Genomic DNA, 7,526 nt, shown 5'->3' on the forward strand with positions numbered 1-7,526 from the left:
GCTATAGATATAATTAAACAGATACTATCCAAACAAGCAAAAGTAAGAAGAGGGCCATGGACAATACTGAGATCGCTCAAATGACCATGAATATTTGCCGTTACACCATTATGTCATACGTGTCTACATCTGAATCTGCAGGTTAGATTTTAATATGCACAAGCAAGAATTCTTATTTCTACTTCTTGATAAAATGTCTAAGTTTCAAGTTTTTTAATCTTAAGATATTTCCGTCATAAAGTTGTTACAGGTAAAGCAGAACTACAGATTCAAATATTTGCACTGAGACATTTTAAGTTTAACGTGTCAAGTCATGAAGCTGAAGATTCATGATTGTTAGTAACTGTATAAAATAAACGTGTTTTTGTATGTATTTTTTGTGAAAAAAAATAACGTTGATACAACCATGCAACGATCTTGAGAATTATTTGAAAATGAAAAGGTGTAACCAAAATCTGAAAGTGTGAGAGTTATTGAGTATTGCCAGAAGGGAAGTAACTCTTATAACAAGTTTGCTAAAAAACTTTCATTTGTTATCATTGCATCATTAAGGCACAGTTAATTATAAGATTTTTTTCTGAATATAAAAAAAATCTAACAAATTTTATCTTCCTTCATATTTGGAAAAAGATAATGTTTTATACTTGTTGGAATATAAACACAAGGACAGTACCTAAGCTTAAGATGTAGAAAGAAGGAAAACTGTAACTGAATTTGTAGATAGGATGTAGGGGCATTATTCAAATATTAAGACCTCAATTCGGTCACATGACTTTCCGTGTCTGACCTTACACCACTTTGTCATACCTGTCTGCATCTGGATCTGCAGCTAATATATAAATGTCCACTAGCCAAAAGTTTTTAATACTTTTAAATGTCTTTTCTGAAATTTGCATGACTTGCAAAGATATTTTTATTATCAAATTGTTGCAGGTATACAAAGAGTCAAGGTATTGTAATTAGTCATTTGTGAGTGTTACGTTTCAGGTACGTCAGGCAAATGAAGCTTCATGATGTAAAAAGTAAGATGTTAGTAAGTTTCAACATTTATTTGCTGCAGTATGTATTTCATGTAATTAAAACAATCATATAACTACAAAGTGGTATTGAGAATTGATTTGAACATGAGAAGGAGTAACGGCAATTAAAAATAGTGAGAGTCATTGTAACAAACCTGTCTAGAATGGAATTTTTACTTTTAAGCTGTACACAAAGATTAATTTTGCTAAAATGAGACTTTGATTTATTATTCTTGGATTATACTTGGATTCAGTGTTGTTATATTAATCTTGCCCTTTGGGATCATGGAGTCAATTCAATAGATGTGTAATGGAGTTCCGCTTAAATCGGTGCTATGGTGCGCATTCCATTACTTCTCATGAACAGACACGATCAAACCGAGTCTACTATTATTCTTTTTGGTTGCATACTATGCTTCGAAGGGATTTTTTTTACAGATTTATAATTGTAGGATTTTGATACATTTTAATCGAGATTATACTTGAATATCAAACATTTCAAATACTTGTTCTTACATTCATACTTGAAAAATTTAGTTTATGTTTCAGCTTTGTAGGAACAAAAGTACACATGTTTAACCACAGCCGGCAATGAATGAAGAACTACACCAGGTACTGTATTGGTAGATAAGATTAGCAGATATTATACAAACAACTATAAGTAACAAGAAGGCTACAGTGGCCTTAAGACTCTGACCATACCTACAGTATCTGACCTTTTATCACTTTGTCATACTTAAACAAGGGTATGTAGTTGTGTCTAAATGTTGCTACAATATGTATATCATTAATTAAATGTTTACATAACCATTAAGTGATCTTGAAAATTAAATTGAAGCTGGAAAAGAGCAACGGCAATTTAGAACAAGAAGAGTCTTAGAACATGTCTAGAATGAAGTTCATAATTCAAAGCAATAAATTATTTGCTAAAACAAGACTTTCGTGTATCATTTTTGTATCAACAAGCTACTTTTTAGTTGCGATTATGCCTGAATATGTTTTCTTCTGTGTTCTGTTCTTGTAGGAATATAAATACATTGACGGAAACACGGCTTAAATTGTTAGATGAAGTGAAGACTATAACTGAATCTGTAGTAAAGGTTCATCAGATATTATCTAAGCAGCCTAAGGTAGTGTCGATTCTCTGACCTTCAGTATTTAATGGAATTTTCTACCTTTTGTCATTCCTGTAAAAGTAAGATGTTAGTTAATTTCAATACACTTAGCCGTAGTATGTACTTCATGAAGTAAAACATTTGTATATCAAAATAAATATTTTGAGGAATGATTTGAAAATTAAAAGGAGAAACGACAAATTCAAAGTAGTGAAAGTCATTGAATATATCCAGTATGGAATTTTTAATTGATGCAATACAATTATATATTATATCTGAAAACAGTTTTTGTCTTCGGCCATTATTCAGAAAGCAAGTGCATGTTTTATTCTTTTAGAAACATAAAGACATAGGTGGAACCACAGCTTGAAAAGAATGAGGAAATAAATCTATAGCTGGATCTGTAGCCAAGATTCAGCAGATATAATTCAAACAACAATAAGAAGAGGACAATTGTGGCCTCGAGTCGGTCAAATGATCTTGAGTATTTGACCTTGCACCAGTATGTCAAATAGGTCTATAAGTGGATCTGCAGGTAATATTTTGATATGTACAATTAAGAAGTTTTAGATACTTGAAGATTAAATGGCCTATTTGAAGATTTCATGTCTTTTAAATATATCTTGATCATTTCAATGCATGCAAAGGGAAAGCAAAAAAAAAAAAAGAAACAAAAAAAAGAAGAAAAAAAACCGAAGAGATTGTCCTGGTTTGTCTATGAGTTCAGCGTGTCAAGTAAATCATGCAGCTGAACTTGCAACATACATTGTGCTACAGTATATGCTAATTACCAATACAAATTTTACCAAAATATCAATTTTGCTACAATAAAACTTCTATGTATCATTATTAAATCATTAAGCTGCATTTTAATTTAGACAATACCTTAATTTGAAACATATAAAACAGTTTAACTTTTTTAAAAGACTTAAAAAATTTAGTTTCTATTACATTCTTGCACGAACAGAAAGACACCAAAGCTTGAAATGTTGGAATAAGTAAACACTGTAACTAGATCTTCATTACAAATTATTCAAAGAAACAGAAGTAACAAGAGGGATACTGTGGCCATAACTCGCTCATCTGACACTGAGAATCTGACCTTGCACAATCTTTTCATACCTGTCTGTTTTTTTAACTGAAGCTGATATCTAAATATGCATAAGTAAGAATTTTAAAATAGTTCAGGATTAAATGGCTATTTTTTAGTTTTTATGTATTGCAATGATATATTTGCCATTAATTTGTTTCAGGTAAAAGCAGATTCCATGGATCACACGGAGGCGTATTTAAATTTCCTTTTTCAAGTCCTTCATGCAGTTTAAATTTCATGATGTTAAAAACCAAGATTTATATTCATTTTCTATAGTATGTTTCTGATGTACTCAAAACATCAATTTATATAGCAGTAATCTTGAACAGATGTGGACTTGATTAGGAGTAACGACAATCTTAATATCGAGAGGCATTAAAGATATCCAGAAGTGATTTTTTAATATCAAGCAAAATCAATATACTACAATAACACTTTCATTGATCACTTATATTTATTTCATTGCAAATAATATCTGAAAGGATTTTTTGTCTTGCTTCATACTTTAGTACTTCAGAAAGTTAGTTAATGTTTTCGTCTGCCACAGATGGAACCACAACTTGAAATGTCACTGTGTGAACTAAGGTGTAGATAATAACCGGCAAATGTTATCCAAACAAGAAGAATTAAGAAGAGAACCATGGATGCCTTAAGTCGCTCACATGACCATGGGTATTTGACGTTGCACCATCATTACATACATGCCTAATAACCTACAGGTAATATTTTAACATGCGCAAGTCAGAATTATTAGATACTTCAAGACTAAATGTCTGACGTTTAGTTTTTACGTCTTTTAAAGATATTTCCATCATAAAATTGTTACAAATAAATATAATGTTTAAGTACGTTATGTAGCTGAAGTGTCATCATGCTAGACAGAAAGATATCTACATGTCAACAGTCATGTAACCATGAAGTGATCTTGAGAATTGATTTAAACATAAAATACGAAGAAACGACAATTGAAAATTATGAAGGTCATTAAACGCGTACAGAATGGATTAATTTTATTTTGAAACAATAAACAAATATTGCTTCAATGAAAATTTAAATTATCATTCTTGTGTCATTATGCTTCATTTAATTGAAATTATTTTTGTATATCAGACATTTCAAACACATGTATGTTTACTTCAGACTTGAAAACGTTATTTTATGTTTTTCCCTTGTAGGAACAAAAATACATGGGAAGAATTGCAGCTTGAAAAGTAGGAAGAAATAAACTCTGTACTGAATTATTAGCATAAATTCAGCAGATATTATCTAAGCAATCAGAAGTAACAAGAGGGCCATAGTGGTGTTGAGTCGCTAGTCTGACCTTGAGCATCCGACCTTGCACCATTTGTGATGCATGTCTACATCTGCAACTTCTATCTAAATATATAAATATAAGAATATTTGTTTACTTCAAAATTTCATGTCTTCCTTTATTTTTTTATTTCGTTCAAAAATATAATAATCATTAAATTGTTACAGGTAGAAAGACGGATTCAAGGAATTGCATCAAGTCATTTTTATGTTAAACGTTTAAAGTAAGTCATGTAGCTGAAGCGTCTTTATGTTAGAAAGTAAGACGTTAGTAAATCTTAACATTCATTCATTGCTACAGTATGCATTTCATGTAATCAAAACATTAACACAATTATGAAGTTATCTTTACAATTGATTTGAGCATGAAAAAGTGTAACGACAGTTAAAACTAGTGGGATGTTTGATTAAAATTTAAAATTATAAACTTGTATTAATTTTACTAAAAACAAAAAAAATCTTATTCTTGTATCAAATCAGCTACATTCTAGTTGAGATTATATATTAATATCTGTCATTTGTTTTTCATATTTGAACATTTAAATTTATGTTTATACTGGTAGATACATAGTTTGAAATGTAAGGATAAGGAACACTATAACTGGATATGTAATATCAAACTATTTATTATAAGCAAAGTTTTAATAAAAATGCATTTTATTTTGGTAATGGTTGAATTGAAGCTTTTTATAGTGAGGTTTGAAAATATTTGAAACAATTGTATCTTCTCATAAACTTGTATTTTTTTCTGATAGGAACATAAAGGTACAGATGGAACCTCAGGTTGAAATATAGGAAGAAATTAATACTCTTACTGGATCTTCAGCAGATACTGTCCAATGAACCAAGAGTATGAAGAGGACCTTGGTGGCGCAATGTCGCTCATCTGATCTCGAGTATTTGGCTTTACACCAATATTTCATACATGTCAATGTCTTGATCTGCAACTTATATCTAAATGCGCATAAGTATTTTTCGATACTTTAGAACTAAATGTCTAATTTCTGGTTTGTATATATTGCACAGTTATATTTTTCATTACATTGTTAGAAGTAAAAACAGATTCCAGGAATCACACTGAGTCCTTTGCAAAGATATTAGTAAACTTCAACATTTCATTTGCTATAGTATGTTTATCATCTGATTAAACAAAAGAAAAATATAAAACGGCAGTGATCTTGAATTGTTTTGAACCTTCAATAAGAAGTATCGTGAAGCATTGAAAATGCCCAGATGGGAATTCTCGATTGAAAGCTATATCAATTTACAGCAATAAATCTTTTAAGTATCATTAAATTACGTTTAATTTGAGATAATATTTTGAAACAATTTTTTATCTTCCTTCATACTTGAAAAAGCGAGTTTTTTTTTCATAGGTACATAAAGACACATCGTTACCTCAACGCAAGAAGTGGATACCTGCATTAACTTAAAGAAGGACTTATTCACTTTTGGCGTTAATGTGACGACATGTGGAACCACAGTTTGAATGTTAGGAAGGAGTAAATTGAGTAATAGGAATTTTAGATAAGATTCATCAGCTATTCTCCAAAGTACCTGAAGTAAGGATAGGGTCTTTGTGAGCTCTATGATTGTTGTGGGGTGACCAGTGTTTCCGATAAATCTACCATAATCTTTCATCTTTTAAATCGCTCACATAACCTTGAGTACATTGACATTGCACCATTGGAATCTTTAGGAAATATTTTAATATGCACAAGTAAGAATTCTTAGATACTTCAAGATTAAATGTCTAACATTAAGTTTGTTTACGTCTCTGAAAGATATTTCCATCATCAAATTGTTACAGGTGAAACAGAAATACAGATTCAAGGAAATGCAGATTCAAGGAATTGCACCTAGACTTTTATGAGTACAATTGTTCAAGTACGTCATGCAATCAGAAGATATTAGTAAATTTCTTGTACTAAAGTATGTATTTCATGTAACTTAAATACTCATATAGCACACAATGATCTTGAGAATTCATTTGAACGGGAAAAGGAGAAACAATAATGAAGGAGAAAGATTTCAAATAAGCTTAGCTTTCTACTCAATCCTCAATGCCTTTATAATGTAGCGTTCCATAATGTAATTGTGTAATTGTTTATATATATAAATAAAGTATTGTTTGAATTGTTTACATCTGGATGTGCAGCTTATATATATATATATATAAATAAAGTATTGTTTGAATTGTTTACATCTGGATGTGCAGCTTATATCCCAATATATGCAAATACAAATATTTGGAAACTTCAAGATTAACTGTCTAACTTTCAAAGATATATTTGTCATCAATTTGTTACAGATAGAACAGATTCAAGAAACTGATCATAATCAGTTTTGAGTATAACGTTCCAAGTGCAGCTGAAGTTTTATGATGTTAGAAAGAATTATGTAAGTAAAAAACAACCATCATTTATTCGGACATGAAAAGGAGTAACAACAATTAAAAATAGTGAGAGTCGTTCAACATGTCGAGAAGGGAACCTTTAACTTAAAGCAATATGCTGGTATCAATTTTGCTAAAATAAATCTTTCATTTGTCATTCTTGTATCATGGAAAAACATTTTAGTTGAGATTATATCTGATGGAAAAACATGTTGAAATTTACAAAGAATCCTATAACTGGATCTGTGGTAAAGGTTCAGTAGATATCATCTAAACAGCCAAAAGTAAAAAGAGCCATAACGCGCTTGCCTTACCTCGAGTATCTGATCAGACACCATTTTGTCATGCATGTCTACGTCTAATATCTAAATATGCACAAATATGTATTTTCAGATACTTCAAGATAAAATGTCTTTTATTCTGTTTACCTGTTTTGAAAGATATATTTATCATTTAATTGTTACAAGGAATTGCACTGAGTCATTGTTGAGTTTTACGTTTCAATTACATGATGCAGCTGAAGTTTCCTGTTGTTAAAAAGTAAGATGTTAGTAAATTTCAACATGTAATTAGGTATGTATGTCATTTAATAA

At 30.3% G+C, this 7,526-nt stretch overlaps 1 long non-coding RNA gene across 2 annotated transcripts; it reads left to right on the forward strand.

Moving 5' to 3' along the window:
- The first annotated feature begins 400 nt into the window (after positions 1-400).
- Positions 401-4,031, forward strand: LOC128559180 (uncharacterized). Of its 2 annotated transcripts, XR_008372246.1 has the most exons (5): positions 404-1,033; positions 1,569-1,631; positions 2,044-2,149; positions 2,472-2,669; positions 3,775-4,031. It is a non-coding gene; the product is annotated as an uncharacterized LOC128559180 (long non-coding RNA). The 2 variants fall into 2 exon arrangements; XR_008372245.1 differs by lacking the exon at positions 3,775-4,031 and having other exon boundaries at positions 401-1,033; positions 2,472-2,811.
- The last annotated feature ends 3,495 nt before the right edge of the window (positions 4,032-7,526 follow it).

Source organism: Mercenaria mercenaria, chromosome 8 (genome assembly GCF_021730395.1).
Source record: "Mercenaria mercenaria strain notata chromosome 8, MADL_Memer_1, whole genome shotgun sequence".
Classification (NCBI taxonomy): Eukaryota; Metazoa; Mollusca; class Bivalvia; order Venerida; family Veneridae; genus Mercenaria; species Mercenaria mercenaria.